This window comes from Macaca thibetana, chromosome 13 (assembly GCF_024542745.1).
Source record: "Macaca thibetana thibetana isolate TM-01 chromosome 13, ASM2454274v1, whole genome shotgun sequence".
Classification (NCBI taxonomy): Eukaryota; Metazoa; Chordata; class Mammalia; order Primates; family Cercopithecidae; genus Macaca; species Macaca thibetana.
The window spans coordinates 44,755,262-44,774,668 of NC_065590.1; the positions used below are offsets into that span (position 1 = coordinate 44,755,262).

A 19,407-nucleotide genomic window follows, 5' to 3' on the forward strand; every position below is an offset into this window, starting at 1 on the left:
ATACAGTACTTCACTTCTAGTCACCAAAATGTGTGTCATCAGCAAATTCTCCATCAGGCACCAACTGGGTATATACAATTTAACTCAATTCTGACATTATCTACCTGGAGCTAGTGTCAGATACCACAGGTTAAGGGCTCAGTCTCACAAGAAGTCCCAGAAGAGTGCCCCCACTTCAGATGCCAGTCACAAGTTCTCCAGGTTGTGACTATACATCTAACCAACCAGCCATAAATTGGGAGTTTTCATTAATCCCTCCTCAGGTTCAATCAATTTGTTACCATGGCTTATAAAACTCAGGGAAACTACTTACGTTTACCCATTTATTATTTATTATAAAGGACCTTAAAAAGGATACAGAAGAACAACCAAAGAGATGCGTAGGGTGAGGTATGCGGGAAGGGGCATGGAGCTTCTGTGTCCTTGTCAGCACGCCACCCTCTGCTACCTCCATGTGTCCAGCAACCGGGAAGCTCTCTGAATCCCATAGTTCAGGGATTTTTATAGCAGCTTTACCACATGATTGATTATTGACTCAGTCTCCAGTCCTTCTCCCCTTCCCAGAGGATAGGGGTTGAAGCTGAAAGTTCCAAACTTCTAATCACGGCTTGGTCTTCTGGTGACCAGCTACCATCCAGAAGCCCACCAAGAGTTACCTCATTAGAACAAAAGATCCTCCCATCACCCAGGAATTCCAAGGGATTGGGGGCTCTGTACCAGGAGCCAGGGACAGAAAACAAATATGTATTTCCTATTTTACCACAATGTCACAATCTACAGCTTACATATGGCAGATTATGGGACTTCTCAGCCTCCATGATCACTCAAACCAATCCGTCACAATATATATCTTTCTATACATCCATATATATCATATTCATTCAGGCCACGCGTGGCGGCTCACACATGTAGTCCTAGCACTTTGAGAGGCTGAGACGGGCACATCACTTAAGGTCAGGGTTCAAGACCAGCCTGGCCAACATGTTAAAACCCCCATTTCTACTAAAAATACAAAAACTAGCTGGGCATGGTGGTGAGCGCCTATGATCCCAGCTACTCGGGAGGCTGAAGCAGGAGAATTGCTTGAACCTGGGAGGTGGAGGTTGCAGTGAGCCGAGATCATGCTACTGCACTCCAACCTGGGCGACAGAGCAAGACTCTATCTCAAAAAGAAATAAATTAATTAACATATATATCATATCGGTTCTGTTTCTTTGGAGAACCCTGACTAATACACACACACACACACGCATTGATTTATTTTCTCCGTGTATTCTATATTCCCTTTAATTAGCAATGAGCATACATTACTTTTATAATAAGAAACACATGAACATTATTTCAAAACAGAAAAAAAAGCAACAGACTACTTCTTTTTTTTTTAAAGACAGGGTCTCACTCTGTCACACAGGCTGAAGTGCAATGGCACCATCTCTGACTGCTGCAAGCTCTGCCTCTGAAGTAGCTGGTACTACAGACACAAGCTATCACACCTAGCTACTTTTTGTAGAGACAGAGTTTAACCAAGTTGGCCAGGCTGGTCTCAAGCTCCTGGGCTCAAGCTATCCACCTGCCTTGGCCTCCTAAAGTGCTGGGATTATAGGTGTGAGCCACCGTGTCCTGCTGAACAACAGACTATTGATGGAATTCCAAATTAAAGAGAACACAAACTCAAGAGGTATGAGTGCCAGTCATAGCTGATTACTTACCTAGTTGCCATTTCTTCTTTCTTGTAGGCAAAAACCTGATTTGATTCAGGGTCAGTATGCACAACTGAAAAAGATTAATCATAATTAGTCCAAAGCTCATCCTCATTGTCAGTAATTGGTTGGTCTAAGGGTAGTCACATGACTTAATTCCAGCTAGTAAAACACAAGTGGGGCCAGGCGCGGTGGCTCACGCCTGTAATCCTAGCACTCTGGAAGGCCGAGGCAGGCGGATTGCCTGAGCTCAGGAGTTCGAAACCAGCCTGGGCAACACAGTGAAACCCTGTCTCTATTAAAATACAAAACATGAGCCGGGCATGGTGGCGTGCACCTGTAGTCCCAGCTACTCAGGAGACTGAGGCAGAAGAGTTGCTTGAACCTGGGAGGTGGAGGTTGCAGTGAGCCAAGATCGCACCACTGCACTCCGGCCTGGGCCACAGAGCAAGACTCTGTCTCTAAAACAAAAAACAAACAAACAAAAAAACACAAGTAGACACCTACTCATGGCTGTTAGGGAAGATTCTACTCATTCGTTAAAAATAAGAAAGAATCACAAGAGGAAAAGGTCCACTATATCCTCCTCCTTAACCGTCTTGTTAGTGTGCTGTCATATGAAGGCATTACTCAGTGCTACAGCAGCCATCTGATGACCACCGGGGAGATTTGCCAACATGCTAAGATGGCAGAAAGAAAAGTGAGAAGGCTCTTGGTCGACCTCCAGTGACACTATTGAGCCACCTAATTAACCCCAAAAGTGCCCACTACTAACCAGACTTGTTAAACAAAATAACTGTGTGTGTTTGTTTGTTTGTTTTGAGACATGGTCTTACTCTGTTGCCCATGTTGTGGTGTGATCACGGCTCACTGCAACCTCAACCTCCTGGGCTCAAGCAATCCTCCTGCCTCAGGCTCCTGAGTAGCTGGGACCATGGGCACATGCCACCATGTATGGCTAAGTTTTTTCATTTTTTATAGAGACAAGGTCTCACTTTGTTGCTCAGGCTGGTCTCAAACTCCTGGACTCAAGCAATCCTCCTGCTTCAGCCTCCCAAAGTGCTGGGATTACAGGTATGAGCCACCATGCCCAGCCCAATAACTGTATATTGTTGAAGCTATTGTAGTTGATATTATATTACCTGCTGCCAAATACATCCCCCAAAATATTCACTATCAGGAGACAAGGTTACTAACCAAGAGTTAAGGACATATTCAGATGGTTGAAGGCACAAGAAGAGTGAGGCATACTGAGTGGAACAGGATAGAGATGATATTCAACATATTTAACAGCTGGTCCCTCATGGGCACAAAATATTCTGAAAGGGGACCAGCCCAGTCAGAATGGACCCCAGTTATAAATGATGCGTCCATGCCAATGTGTCCTAGCTGAATATCAGCCCTAGGGTAGTTACAAAAGACAAAACAGGAGGCTCAATTAACCCTATGTTTGGGGATAAATTTTTTTGGACCAGATTCCACCTACAATGTGTCTCTTTCGAAAGTCCTGCCTCTGCCTTCTGAAGCCATGCCTCTATCAGCTTTAAGCAGATCCGTGGCTGGCCCACTGCAAAAGACAGTGCCTGGAAGTTGATAGCTTACACCCTGAACTCATATTAATGTTTTTGCTCTGGTGGTAGTGGTTTTGAACTTTCTTTTTAAATTGAAAGAGTAATACATTATCTTGGTATAAAAATACAAACTTTAAAGAGAAGCATAAAATAAAAAGTAAGTCTCCCTTCTGTCCTGGTACTCCTAGCCTCACTCCCCAGAGTTACCTTATTAATAATTTGTTGCATACACTTGCATAAATTTTCTGTATTTACACAAACATATATATGTGTATATTCTTTTAACACACACACAGCAGCCTACTTAGACATGTTTATGTATTTTGCTATTCCTATTCACTATTTCTTTCGTTTTTTTCTTTTTTTGAGATGGAGTCTCGCTCTGTCGCCCAGGCTGGAGTGCAGTGGCGCAATCTCAGCTCACTGCAAGCTCTGCCCCCCGGGTTCACGCCATTCTCCTGCCTCAGCCTCCAGAGTAGCTGGGACTACACCCGGCTCAATTTTTGTATTTTTTAGTAAAGATGGGGTTTCACTGTGTTAACCAGTATGGTCTCGATCTCCTGACCTCGTGATCCACCTGCCTCGGCCTCCCAAAGTGCTGGAATTACAGGTGTGAGCCACCACAACTGGCCCCTATTCACTATTTCTTAGAACTTATTCCATATCTGCATATAAATCCACTTCTTTTTATTTATAACTGCATAGTATTTTACTGCATAGATGTAACATAATTTATTTAATGAGTCCTCTATTGATGAACATTTAGGGTGTTCGCTACTATAAACAATGCTGCAATAAACACTATCAATTAGTGTTTTAGAATGAAAATAACAGAACACCCAACTATAAGTAAACCATAAGGATTATTATCTTACATAACAAGAGATCTACAGCTAGATGGTCCCAGGATGAGTTAATTTAGTGGTCCAACAATGTCATTAAGGGACCGAGTGTTTTCCATATTTCCTTTGCCATCTTCAGAGTGTTTGATTTTTTGCCCTGGGTTTGGAAGTAAGATGGCATGTACTGTTCCAGTCATCCCATCACGGTTCAGCTCTGTTCAAAGGCAAGAAATCAATTTCTCCTTGCATATTTCTTTTTCTCAGGGAGGAAAACTTTTCCTAGAAGCCCTGCCACAGACTTCCCTTCACAAATCATTAGCTAGAACATACCCATCCATAAACCAATCACTGGTAAAGAGGGAAATAATTACTCTACTTGGCTTAGACCAGTTAAGATTAATCCCCTGGAGCTGGGAAAGAACATGCTTCTCCTGATCACAGTGCATCCTGATACTTGAAGAAACTCAAGGTCCTATTGGCCAGAAGAAAGGATGAAATGTCTCTTGGGTAGCAACCAAGAGGGTCTTCTACAAATACCATCTCTGTATATATTTATAAGCATATGCATAGGACAAAGTCCTTGAAATAGATTTGCTGGATCAAAAGAGTATGTTCATTTTAAATGTTGATAGGCATCAATGGATGAATGGTGTATTAGGTGTACATATTAGATGAACATAGCAGTATGAAATGGTGTATTTCATATGGCTATGAAGAAATACCTGGGACTGGGTAATTTATAAAGAGAAAGAGGTTTGGCTGGGCACAGTGGCTCATGCCTATAATCCCAGCACTTTGGGAGGCCAAGGTGGGCAGATCACCTGAGGTCAGGAGTTGGAGACCAGCCTGACCAACATGGAGAAAGCTTCTCTCTACTAAAAATACAAAATTAGCTGGGTGTGGTGGTGCATGCCTGTAATCCCAGCTACTCAGGAGGCTAAGGCAGGAGAATCACTTGAACTTGGGAGGCAAAGGTTGCGGTGAGCTGAGATCGAGCCATCATACTCCAGCCTGGGCAACAAGAGGGAAACTCCATCTCAAAACAAAAACAAAACAAAAAAAAAGAGGTTCCCAGCATGGCTGGGGAGGCCTCACAATCATGGCAGAAGGTGAAGGAGGAGCAAAGACACGTCTTACATGGTGGCAGGCAAGAGAACATGTGCAGGGGAAATGCTCTTTATAAAACCATCAGATCTTGCAAGACTTATTCACTATCACAAGAACAGCATGGGAAAAACCCGCCCCCATGATTCAATTGCCTCCTACTGGGTCCCTTCCACAACATGTGGGGATCATGGGAGCTACAATTCAAGGTGAGATTTGGGTGGGGACACAGCCAAACCATATCAAATGGATAAACAAAATGTGGTATATACATAAAAGGGAATATTCAGCCTTAAAAAGAAGTGAAATTCAGACACATGCAAACATAGACAGACTGAAGATATTATACCAAGTGAAATAAGCCAGATACAAAAGGACAAATATTGTAAATTTCCACCTACATGAGTAGAATAGTTAAGTTCAAAGAGACAGAAAGTAGAATCGTGACTGCCAGTGGTTATGGGAAGAAGAAATTGAGAAGATGAAAAAGTCCTAGAGATGGATGATGGTAATAATAGCACAACAATGTGAATGTGCATAATACTATTGAACCATTTGCTTAAAATGGTGAAAATGGTAAATTTTAAGTTATGTATAAATTTACCATGATTAAAAAAATAATGTTGCTAGATATTGCAAAAATGTCCCAAAGAGATTTTAACATTCAACTCTCACCCCTAGTGGATAGGGCAGTGCCTGGGTTCCCTATAATGTTTTGACTCCAGTGCAAACTCAAGGGTCCCCAATTGGTGACACAGAAGGTATTGTTGGATATAAGAGACCAGTAGTCCCTTTATTAGATCAGTAGCAGAAAAATCTGGTTTTAGAAGTAAAAGAAGACTCTCCAGGAGGGGAGGGATGAGCAGGCAGTTTTCTTTTTTATTTCTTGAGTTTCAACCATGTCTCTTTCCCTTTATTACTTCTACCCCATCATAGTGGCTCCAAGACTGTGCTGCTCCCCTTTAGCTCTGTGACTTAAGTAAGGACAATAATCTAGTCTTTTGCTTTCCCTTAGGAAAAATCATCCAAAAATTGGAAATTCAGCACAAAGATTACCACATGCTCTTTCAAAGCCACATGACTGACTATTGTGTAACAACCTTCCTAAGACTCATCTGATTTTCTAAGGGATATAACTTTATTTGACCTACTTATTATTTTTTTTAATAGAGACAAGGTCTTGCTTTGTTACCGAAGCTGAAGCACAGTGGCAAAATCATAGCTCACTGCAGTCTTGGACCCCTGGGCTCAAGTGATCCTCCCACCTTGGCCTCCCAAAGTGTTGGGATTACATGCAGGCATGAGCCACCATGCCTGGCCTCTTGACTTACTATTTACAGTTGATGAGACTAGGTTCTGAAAAGCTAGATTTAATCTATAAAATATTGATAAGTTTTGCAAAGTTTTTTTTTCTGGTGGAGAGGTAAATGATTTCTCTCTGGTAGAAAAGATAAGCCCAAAGGTTAGTTATTGTTCTGTCGGGACCTGTTTTATATCTGACTCTGCTATCTTTCTGCATTCTTCTTTTCACCGACTACATATAACCTTTGAACTGGTGTTGCCATCTTGCCGGTGTCCTCATGAGTGAGCTAAACACATCTTTGACAAGGGCTTACTTATGTTACATTCTTAACTATTTGAAAATTATATTTGACATCCATAACACAGTTGTAGCAGGCTTTCAAAAATGACTCTGCTAAATATGAAAGAATGGGAATAAACAGAAGAAATGTTAAAAGTATAAAAACAACCATCTCATCCTTCCAGCTGCCCACTCACACCCTCAGACATCTCTAAAGTTAGACCATGAAGCAGATCAGAATTTGCTTTGAAGCCATTTTGAAATCTGGGGTTTGACTTTTCCCCAGAGGATGGGCAGGACTGTCAAGGATAGCTGTGGGCATGTCCTCCCTCTTCTGGATCCCCCCTACTGCCCCCCAAACCCCCACCCCCATCCCCTACTTGGATGGGACTTGATCTCTTCCAGTGCCCAAGAGTACAACCTCACCCTTACTCTTCCACGTGACTCAGATGACAGTTGGGAAATCCTCAGCCTCAGCAAGTTGCCCTTTCTGTTAACCCTTGCATCTAAATAGCTCAAGCTGTGCATTCCTGGGGTTTTGTTCTGGTGTGAGCTCCCATTCCCATTTCCTATTCCCACTGAATTCCTGTGCCTTGCACTGACTGTTCCCTTCTCTTGGGCCTATCACTGGACCCCAGATCCCTCTTGATTTCTTGGAGCCATAACTTGCCCAAAGCAATTGTATGCAGCAGATCTCTATAAAGCTTTGGAGAGACGTTCTTTAGAGCACTGCACAGCCACCATTTTCACATTGACTGCTAGAATCCAGAAGCATCCCTGCTGTTTTGGATGTTTTGCTGGCTCTCCCTTCTCAGGCCTCACACTGGGCTACCTGCACATTAAGTCAGCTCCTCTACCTTCCTTCCTCTAAACCAAGCTTGTCCAACCCGTGGCCGAGGATGGCTTTGAATGTGGCCCAACACAAATTCGTAAACTTTCTTTTTTTTTCTTCAAGAACCGAACAGTAGTGAAAATGTACATAAACTTTCTTAAAACATTATGTGATTTTTTGAGATTTTTTTTTAAGTTCATCAGCATCATTAGCGTTAGTGTATTTTATATGTGGCCCAAGGCAATTCTTCTTCTTCCAGTGTGGCCCAGAGAAGCCAAAAGATTGGACACCCCTGCAAACCTTTCCACAGTCCCTCCCTTCTCTTTCCTCACCCTCTTTCCAGAGCTGTCTCCAGGAATTCAATATTCGTCCCACCTTACTGGGCAGGACAATTCCAATTATCTCCCAAAGGTCTCACATCCAAATACCCTCTTTCTGCAACCCATTCTGCCCCAAAGCTGAGTCTCACCATCAGCAGCCCTAAGGGCTAGCAAAGTATTTTTCTAAACTAAGAACCATTTCCCCTCAACGTAAGACATTTATCTTAGTAAGAAGCAAAATGTTCTCCCATCACACATGAGATAACAATACAAATATATGGCAAAATGGAGGAAGAGAAGAAGATTTTTTTTTTTTAAGTGTCACATAGCTCCCTGGGAAACTGGCTTTAATTTACCATATTTATACTCTCTCTCAGAGCCCCAAAAAGAACTGGATTAAGAGTTTCCCATGGCCAGACACAGTGGCTTGCACCTATAACCCCAGCACTTTGGGAGGCCAAGGCAAGCGGATCACCTGAAGTCAGGAGTTTGAGACCAGCCTGGCCAACATGGTGAAACTCCATCTCCACTAAAAACACAAAAATTAGCTGGGCGTGGTGGCACCCACCTGTAATCCCAGCTACTCGGGTGGCTGAGGCATGAGAATTGCTTGAACCCAGGAGGTGGAGGTTGCAGTGAGCCGAGATCACACCACTGCACTCCAGCCTGGGTGACAGAGTGAGGCCGTCTCCGGAAAAAAAAAAAAAAAAAAAAAAAAAAAAAAAAAAAATTTCCCTCTAGGAAAGACGAGGTTTTCCCAAAGGCAAAGCAAACCTTTTTGAGACAGGTAATTTGTGTCCTAGTCCACTCAAGTAGTCTAAGGGCTCTTAGCTGGGGACCCTCGGGAGACGCTGTCAGAAGCTACTGCAGTATTCAGTCCTGAAGCAGCTGCACGAAACTTGCTGAGGCAGCAAAATGCCCCTGCAGTGGGTGTCAATTCATCATCCCCACTTTTCAGCCGGCAAAGAAATCCAGAAACAGTTAAGCTGCACGTTGCAATTTCTTAAAATAGAACTTCCCAGTTTTGAGTTTCATCAAGCCTTCCACTGGTTTTACAGTATTATGCATATGTCCTTCCCTCTCACATTGTTTCTCCTTTTAATTATTTTTTTCTTCCTCTTTTTTTTCTTTTTCACGCCGATGCCATAACAAGATTTGAGGGACGCACAGCTCACCCAGGAATGCGAAAACCCAGGCATGATGCTTATGAACTACAGAAGGATCACATTGTCCCAATGTTCACACTACTTTTAGGAGATTGCCCTCCGCATGGAAAAGCTAGCCTAAGAAAGCTCTGTTAACTTTGTTGCTGACTTTGATAACGGAGGCCACCAGACTGTAATTAGTCCACTTGGGTGGTTGTAACAGAATACTATAGGCTGAGTGTTTAAACAGGAATTTATTTCTCATAGCTCTGGAGGCTGGAAGTCTAAGATCAAGGTGCCAGCAAGTAGGTTTCATTCTGAAGCCTCTTCTCTTGGCGCACAGGCAGCCATCATCTTGCTGTGGGCTCACATGACCTCTTTGTGGTAGGACAGCAAACTCTCTGGTGTCTCTTCTTATAAAGACGCCAGTCTCATTATGAAGGCCCCACCGTCATGAGCTCATCTAGCCCTAATTATCTCCAAAAGAAAATCCTACCGTATTGGGGGTTAGAGCTTCAACACGTGAATTTGGGGTGGGGGGTACAATTCAGTCCACAGCATAGGGTCTGTTTCCCAGTCTCAGCCTTTCAGTCAGTATCTTCAATTTCCAATCACATGATGTGAATTGACAACCAAGACCACAAGTTACGATTTAAACTCTGCAAAGTTTCCCTCTTACATTCCATTACTAGAAACAAGGAGGCATTTTACAAACTATTACCCTGGATTTTTGCAGTCCTCTTAAAATACTTTACCAGAATAGTAGATAGTACCATTCTTTTGTATTTTGAAGTTTCTGCAGCATGGTCTTCTAAAGAAAAAGAGCTTCGGGCCAGGCACAGTGGTTTATGCCTATAATCCCAGCACTTTGGGAGACCAAGGCGGGCAGATCACCTGAGGTCAGGAGTTCGAGACCAGCCTGGCCAACATGGTGAAACCCCATCTCTACTGAAAATACAAAAAAAAAATTAGCAGGTGGGCCAGGTGTGGTGGCTCATGCCTGTAATTCCAGCACTTTGGGAGGCTGAGGTGGGCAGATCATGAGGTCAGGAGTTCAAGATCAGCCTGCCCATCATAGTGAAACCCGTCTCTACTAAAAATACAAAAAATTAGCCAGGCATGGTGGCAGGGGCCCGTAATCCCAGCTACTCAGGAGGCTGAGGCGGGAGAATTGCTTGAACTCAGGAGGCAGAGGTTGCAGTGAGCCAAGATCGCACCACTGCACTCCAGCCCAGGCGACAGTGCAAGACTCCATCTCAAAAAAAAAAAAAAAATTAGCCAGCCATGGTGGCGGGTGCCCATAATCCCAGTTAATCAGGAGGCTGAGGCAGGAGAATCACTTGAACCCAGGAGGCAGAGGTTGCAGTGAGCCAAGATAGTGCCATTGCACTCCAGCCTGGGCAACAGGAGCAAAAACTCGGTCTCAAAAAAAAAAAAAAAAAAGAGCTTCATACTAGATTAAGGATGAAGATGACAGTAATTTCCTCTTTGTCACGATCTAAAAACATCACAAAATGCTACGTGTTAAAATACATTAAAAATACACGACTTTCTTTCCACCCTTTGATATTTTCGTTTATGAGCTATGATTCATAAGAATGCTCTGTCACTAGAAAAGCACAAAAATCAAATTCACTATGGCATGTTTATGATTACTACTAGAAGAATATATGGCGTTGATTCTCTAGGTGATTCTTATTCCTTTGGTCTTTTTCTTCTTTCCTCTTCCCTGTGTTGTTACAGTGTTGATTGTACAATTATTTACAGAACAATAGTAAATAATGTCAGCTAACATTTGGTGAATTCTTAACATGTGCCAGCCACTTGCCAAGTGTTTTACATTCCCTCTCTCTTTTAATCCTCACGAAAGCCTCATGAGGTAGCTATTATTATCCATGAAACACAAAAAATATTAAATGTTAAGTACATATAATTGTCTCTCTGCTCTTCACTTTCTAAGAAGGTAGATTCCTTGGAGGGTTCTTTATTTTACTTGATGGGGTGCTGCTGGGGACAGGAAGTGGAAAAGTGAAGAGAGAGAGAGAAGGCTAAATTAGAATAAAGAGATGGAGACCCAGAAGGGCTGGAGGAGGTGGGCAGATGAAGGGGTGGAAGAGGAGAGTAAGGAGATAGTGAAGGCAAAGATGAGGAGCTGGGAGGAACCTGGCAAGGACTGGCAGACTCAAGAGGAGGGGAAGGTGTCATGGTCACAACAGAGGGGAGGCGGATTTGGGGAAATAGTGGGATATTTGGAGAGGATTTTTCAAAGTTCTGGTACATGAAGTATCACTTACTCTTTCTTCCGTATCTCCAGGAAAATCTCAGCATTGAATCTGCCATATTTTATCTAATCCAAGCTGTGAATGACCGTAAGATAGAATCGATGGCAAGATACATCATTGTTGGTCATGGTAGTACATGCCTGTAGTGCCATTACTCGGGAGGCCTAGAGAGGATGATCTCACAAAGCCCAGGAACTCTGGGATATAGTGTGCTATGCTGATTGGATGTCCGCATTAAGTTTGGCATCAGTATGGTCATCTCTCAGGAGCAGAGGACCACCAGGGTGTCTAAGGAGAGGTGAACCCAGATTGGAAACAGAGCAGGTCAAAATTTTCATGCTAATCAGTAGTGGGATGATGCCTGTGAATAAACAGGCACCCCAGCCTGGAAAACTCATCTCTTAAAAAAAAAAAAAAAAGAAAGAAAAAAATACACATCACATTTTAGGAAGGAAGAAAGGTATGAAGGAAGAGAATTACCAATTACAAGTGCCCATCAGTTCAAAATGTGTCCCAATTTCAAAGAAATACAATATATTATACTTTAATCCTTTCACAGTCAGATTTATATCTTTTTGTTTTGTTTTTTAATGTGTCGTTATCTGGCAAGGCCAGATCTGAGCTACCCAGGAAGGGTCTGTTATACTTCAGTTACACCCGTTTTACAGAGGAGAAAAAGGCGAGCTGCACCTGCCTTTTCCACGTGTGAGTGCTGGGCCCTAGAGGCTGCAAATGCTTGGTTTTACTCCTCAGCGGCCTCCACTCTGAGCTCAGCCATCCAGCTGAAAAAGACAATAGGAAGCTACCTTTCTAACTAAATCTGGTATCCTTATTCAATCCTGTGGCAAATTTCTGTGATTTTGTGTTACCTTTGGCATCTTTTATTTTATTGTATTTTATTTTTGAGATGGGGTCTGGCTCTGTCACCCAGGCTGAAGTGCGGTGTGCTCCAACCGCCACCTCCCAGGTTCAAGCCATCCTCTCACCTTAGCCTCTCCAGTAGCTGGGACCACAGCCACACACAACCAGGCCCAGCTCATTTTTTGTATTTTTTGTAGAGACGGGGTTTCATCATATTGCCTAGGCTGGTCCTGAACTCCTGCCTTCAAGTGATCCACCCACCTCGGTCTCCCCATGTGTTGAGCCTGGCTTTGACATCCATTTTTAATCTTCCTCTAACACATCCAAACTCCTTGAAAAAGCTCAAATTCTCTCTCTGGGCTTTGAGATGTAAATTTGCTATCCTGTTTCCTCTAAAACTCAATAAAGGCTCTCTTTATGTGGGACAGATAAGCTTTAACATGTTCTATTTACAAGACACAGTTTGACTCCAACTATCCTTTTAAACTAGTGAATGTTATGTGTCTCTTGGCTACAGTTTTCAAAATCAAAGCTATAGGGCTGGTATGGTGGCTCACGCCTGTAATCCCAGCACTTTGGGAGGCCAAGAGGGGAGGACCAATTGAGGTCAGGAGTTCAAGACCAGCCTGGCCAACATGGTGAAACCCCATCTCTACTAAAAACACAAAAATTAGCTGGGCATGGTAGTGGGCGCCTGTAGTCCCAGCTACTTGGGAGGCTGAGGCATGAGAATCACTTGAACCTGGGAGGTGGAGGTTGCAGAGAGCCAAGATCATGCCACTGCCCTCCAGCCTAGGTGACAGAGCAAGACTCTGTCTCACAAACTCCATTTCACACCAAAAAACAACAACAACAATAAAAATCAAACTATAAAGGCTTTATGTTTGTGTTTTTATGTATATATGTGTACGTATCTGTTTCTATATTGTCTACATGGTACCAAGTTGACTTGTAAATAAATGAATGCTCATAAATTACGTAAATAAAACAAAATGCTTTTCAAGTTCATATGACTTTTTAGTAATCTTTGGTGAATAAAAATAATATTGGTTTAAGTATATGTAATTGAAGCTACTAGAAATAAGAGAAAGCAATCCTGTATACTAAGTATATGAAAAAACCCAAGATGTTTTTGGTGAGAAAAGAGTTATAAAAAGGCATAAGGACATGTGTTTTTGTTTTTAAAAAAATACTTTTGTCTAGTTTTGCGGTTAAAAGTTCGTTCTTTCTTTCTTTCTTTCTTTTCTTTTTCTTTCCTTTTTTTGAGACAGGGTCTTAACTCTGTCACCCAGGCTGGAGTCCAGTGACACGTTCTCAGCTCACTGCAACCTCTGCCTCCTGACCTCAAGTGATCCTCCCACCTCAGCCTCCCAAGTAGCTGGGACTACAGGCGCACATCACCACACCTGGCTAATATTTGTATTTTTTGTAGAGACAGGATATCATCATGTTGCCCAGGCTGATCTTGAACTCCTGGGCTCCAGTTATCCCCCTGCCTTGGCTTCCCAAAGTGCTGGGATTATAGGCGTGAGCCACTGTGCCCGTCCTATTTCAAAATTTTAGTGATATACATAAAATTGAGTGAATATAGAAAGTTGGGAAAAGAAAGAATATAAAAAATTTCATACCAGGTTAGGTTATAAAAGGCTTATGGAAATCTTGTGTGGTCAAAGCTAATTAAAAATAGATTTATAATTTATTTTTAATTAATTATAAAGTTCATAAAGATGAGCTTATAAAGTTTTATTAAATTTAGCTTTAGTATCAATACACTGAAACATGGGTAAATTTTGGTTTTCTCTTTGAACAAAATTTGTGTGTACTACTAATAAAAGATAGTAAGCTGGGCATGGTGTCTCATGCCTATAATCCCTGCACTTTAGGAGGCCAAGGCAGATGGATCACCTGAGGTCAGGAGTTCAAGAACAGCCTGGCCAACAAAAACCCTGTCTCTACTAAAAATGCAAAAATGAGCTGGGCGCAGTGGCAAGTGCCTATAATCCCAGCTACTTGGGAGGCTGAGGCAGGAGAATCGCTTGATCCTAGGAGGCAGAGGTTGCAGTGAGCCGAGATTGCACCACTGCACTCCAGCCTGGGCAATAGAGTAAGACTCGGTCTCAAAAAAAAAAAAAAAGAAAGAAAAAAAAAAGGAAGGAGAGAAACAGACTCTGTGTACTTTGTTAGATCTTTTAATTATTTGAATATTTGTCTCCTCTCCATCAAAAAGTAAAGATTTTTGCTTTTTAAAATCTTTTATAAATAAATTATAACTTTGGCTAAATGACTATTGTTTTACAGTGGCCTGTGATCCTATTGTGATTACGTGTTTTAAACCTTTTAAACATTTCCTATTTTGATCAAGTGTTTTCAACCTTTTACACATTTCACAGGCTTCCTCAAATCAAACTTTGTATTTGAAACTAAGTGTTTTCAACCTTAAACTAACTTTGGGATGTTCAAAGGGACCCCTGAAGCATCCAAAAAAGAGGTCATAAGCAGGCCTATCGGTACGTTAAATTACATGGGAAGCACTGTCAAATAAACAATGATGTTCAGCCTTTTTTTTTTTTTTGAGTTATATTTGTAAGAACATGTCATTAATGTGCTCCAAATTTGTATGCAAATCCTAAAAATCTGACATGCTATCAACTCATCATTATGGCGATTATGTAAAATTGTTGTAGACCACAGAAAATAACTAAGTTTTAAAAATCAATTGTTTATTTAAGTATGGCCATTTTAAGTCCTGTTGTCCACAGTTAATTGCTTTACTTTGATACTTTTTTTCCTGAAAGCTCTTTGCAAATCCTAGATGTTGTATCTTCAAGGAGGTTTATGGAAAGGATGGAAAGAACTCTGACAAATACAGGTTTCTGACAACATTGAGATCATACCATTGGACTAGGCAAAAAGTTTCAAAACACTAAAAAACAAAACAAAACTAGAAAACCTGGACTCATAAAACCGCCCACCTAACATCAAGCAGAACGAGAACTAATTAGATGGGACTGAACTGGTAGAAGACTGAAATGATTTTTTACGACATTTTTTTGTTTGTCATATTGCTGATTTTTATGTTTTGTTTTCCAGAATTAAGAAAACTTTTTTCTTCTTATTTCAGGATATTTATAGCTTACAGCAATTGATTGTTTTCCAGAATTAAGAAAACTTTTTTCTTCTTATTTCAGGATATTTATAGCTTACAGCAATTGAGTAAAGTGTACTTTCATAATAGATTTAAAACATTTACCTCTCTACCTAATCTCTCTAGAATTTGGAAACTATTTGTGAGTATTCTTATTTTATGACAGTATAGTTATTTGCATAAGTTCAGTAAGATTGTTTTCATCTGCCACAAAACACAATTGGAAAAACTGGTTATTTTACCAAGGCTTTAACTAGAATATCATATTTTGAGACATGACTAGACTGCTTTGAGGGACTGAGGTTGACTTGTATGGAGCCAATAAAAAGCCCCTTGGAAAGACTGGCCTGGTACCTTGTCTACGCAGTACTCTAATAAGGTTCCTAACCTTGAAGTAAGTAAAGAATGTCACTTTCTGACAGGCCTAGGAACCTCAAGTTATTTGGGGGACCTCAGGAAGAGTGAAATTCACTCAATTTGTATTGGTCTTACAGTCTTTGGAGTAACTCCTAAGCCTCAAGTGGCTTTTAAAAGACTAATTTGACGTTTCTTATGAAGTTTCAGCAAAGCCAACTTAACAACAGTCTATATGATGAATCACTATCATTATTGCATTTTATGCACATAACCAGGCCAAGTAAATAACACTAAACTTATTTTACAAGCAAATTAGTCTTGCTATAAATATCTTTGGTAAAAATTAGAAAATGGCGAGAGAAAGCTTATGTTTCGGAACAAAACTATAGTGCACTAGATTCTAGCCCTGTCCATTTGTTTTTGAGGGGTTTGTTGTTGTTGTTATCTGGGCTGAACCCAGAATTTTAGTTTTCTCCAGTATCTGGCTGCAGCTCTCCAGACTAATCTTTCCAATTGTTCTCCCATCCTTCTGACTTGGAATCACTAGAAATTAAAATCATATTTTCCCTAATGGCATACAAGCTGAAGCTAGTCAGCCTGGCTTTGAAGAAAAATCATCACAACAGCTTATATTTGGACAAATGTTGCATACGCAAACTGCAAACCAGAAAAATCTGTGAGATTGCCGCTAATCTTTGTGACGGACTGCCCTCCAAACTCTGGAAAAACTAGTTTATAGACTACTCCAGACATTAACCTTTGTTCTTCTTTTTCCACAGAAATGCCTCTTATTAATGACCTGTTTGGCTTCATCATATAGAGGCATAGCTTTGACAACCCATCTGCAACGCCATCTTCTAGAATGATACACCATAGCTTAATTGGACTGGCCTATTCCCTGAAATGTGAGACTGGTTTAATTGCGTGTGGGAGAAAGTGCTTAGGTTTGTTCTTTTCTATGTGCTTATTCTCATCCTAATCTGTGTTATTTTCTCCCTTTGCAAATTCCTTGCCACTCAATTACTAACCTGATTTCTCTCTCCATAACTACCAATCCTATTTTAATAGGTAAAACTTCCTGAAAATAAAGTTTCAAATGGGAGACTAAAAGAAACCAAACATATTTCCATATTTCACCCCAAAATATATTTCTTTTTTTTTTTTTTTTTTTTTGAGACGGAGTCTCGCCCTGTGGCCCAGGCTGGAGTGTAATGATGCAATCTCGGCTCACTGCAACCTCCACCTCCCAGGTTCAAGTGACTCCTGCCTCAGCCTCCTGAGTAGCTGGGATTATAGGCGTGCGCCACCATGCCTGACTAATTTTTTGTATCTTTAGTAGAGACGGGGTTTCACCATGTTGGGCAGACTGGTGACTCCTGACCTTGCCATCTGCCTGCCTCAGCCTCCCAAAGTGATTGGATTACAGGCATGAGCCACCGTGCCTGGCCCCAAAATATACTTCTTTGACGTATTTTGAGATGGCTATTCAGAGGACCTGCAGAAAGCAATAGCCCTGAAAAGCTGCCTTTTGTAGGAGAGATTTGCATTTATAGAGAAAAATCTAGGTTAGTGAAATGAGCAGTCATGCTTCCTCTGAGTGCCTCCACCCATCCTTTGTCCAGATCTAGAAAAGATTATGTCCACCACAGACTACCATCTATCCTTTCTGAGGGTAGCTCCGAGACTATATTAGTCCATTTTCATACTGCTATAAAGAACTGCCTGAGACTGGGTAATTTATAAAGAAAAGAGGTTTAATTGCCTCACAGTTCCACATGTCTCGGGAGGCCTCAGGAAACTTATAATCATGGCAGAAGGTGAAGGAGAAGCAAAGACTTTCTTCACATGGTGGCAGGAAAGAGAGACCGAGCAAGAGCAGGGAAAAGTGCCTTATAAAACCAACAGATCTCATGAGAACTCACTCACTGTCATGAGAACGGCATAAGGGAAAATGCCCCCATGATCCAATCACCTCCCACCTGGTTCCTCCCTCGACATGTGGGGATTATGGGGATAAACTATTCAAGATGAGATTTGGGTAGGGACACAGAGCTAAACCACATCAGAGACGACCTGAGATACTTCCATCTGCATAATGAGACAGCCTTTGCTTGACATTCCTCTTCCATAACCTGTGCTGTCACCTCCCACAAAGCCCAGGGAAACTTGGTCCCAGGCCACTGGTCTTTGGACTCATTCATTTTTCCTGAAAATCATTTACTGCGCCTCAGAAGAATTGTCTCCCCACTCACTTATGAAGAAGGGTACACAAGCTTCTGTACCCTACTGGGTTATTGGATAATCATTCTCTCCTGTGATTCCTTGGTGCTATGCATGTTAAAAAAAATTTTAATATGCCCTTTCTCCTGTTAATCTGCTTTTTGTCAGCTGATTTTCTGCGAATCTTCAGAGGGTGAAGGATAAGTTTTGCCTTGGCCCCTACAAGAACAATCCTTCAACTATTTTTGTAATTTATGATGTTGACTTTTTGAAGAATTCAAGCCATTTGTCTTCTAAAATGTCACATTGTCTCTATGTGTGTCTGTGAGTGTGTTTATGCCTTTTGTTTTGTTTTGTTTTGTTTTGGACGGAGTCTTACTCTGTCACACAGGCTGGAGTGCAGGGGTACGATCTCGGCTCACTGCAACCTCCGCCTCCCAGGTTTAAGTGATTCTCCTGCCTCAGCTTCACTAGTAGCTGGGATTACAGGCATGCACCACCACACCGGGCTAATTTTTAGTAGAGATGGGGTTTCACCATGTTGGCCAGGCTGGTCTTGAACTCCTAGCCCCAGGTGATCTACCCGCCTTGGCCTCAGCCAAAGTGCTGGGATTACAGGCGTGAGCCACAGCACCCGGCTTGTTTTGTTTCTTAACGCATCATTAATCATTAAGGCCAAATCTGAGCAGCCTAGGAAAGCTCTGTTATATCTGAGTACACACATTTTACAGAAGAGAAAACTGAGTCTCAGAGAAGCTAAGTTACTTACCTCTGGGCTCACAGCTAATATATGGAGAGCCAAGATTCTAACCTAAGTAAGCTTGATTCAGCTTGTGTGTGTGTGATGCAATTTACTTTGTTCCTTTATCACCTGTGCTTCCTATTAAATTGAGGTTGGGGCTGGGCATGGTGGCTCGTGCCTGTAGTCCCAGTTACTTGGGAGGCTGAGGTGGGGAGGCTTGAGTCTGGGAAGATCATTAGTGCCATGATTGTGCTACTGCACTCCAGCCTGGGCAACAGAGTGAGACCTTGTCTGAAAAATATAATAATGAATAAATAACATAAATAAATAAAGGTTGGATGATTCAGGTTAAGCCATTTTGGTAAAATGATTTCATAGGTGATGCTTTATACTTCCTAGGGCATACCATGTCATGTCAGGTGTCCCACTCTTAGTGACCTACATTTGATTGCATGGTTAAAGTTCTGATCACCAGATACCTCCCTTTGCAATTAACAGGTAACTCATGGAGTGACATGTTGGCACCATGCAAATATCCTGTTCTGCCTTGTTCATTTTTGCAGCCCTCAGTTCCCAGCAGAGGCCATACCCAGTAGACCAATGACTTCTACCTTGGCAAACTATGATTGAGCACAAGCACCCAAACCTCACCAAGATACTTCCTCTAATGAATTATTCTGGAGAAATGGAGGCCCTGCAGGCCT

General features: G+C 41.8%; 1 pseudogene; it reads right to left on the reverse strand.

Moving 5' to 3' along the window:
• Positions 1 to 9,081: 9,081 nt before the first annotated feature.
• Positions 9,082 to 9,174, reverse strand: LOC126934579 (uncharacterized; annotated as a pseudogene).
• Between the last annotated feature and the right edge of the window lie 10,233 nt (positions 9,175 to 19,407).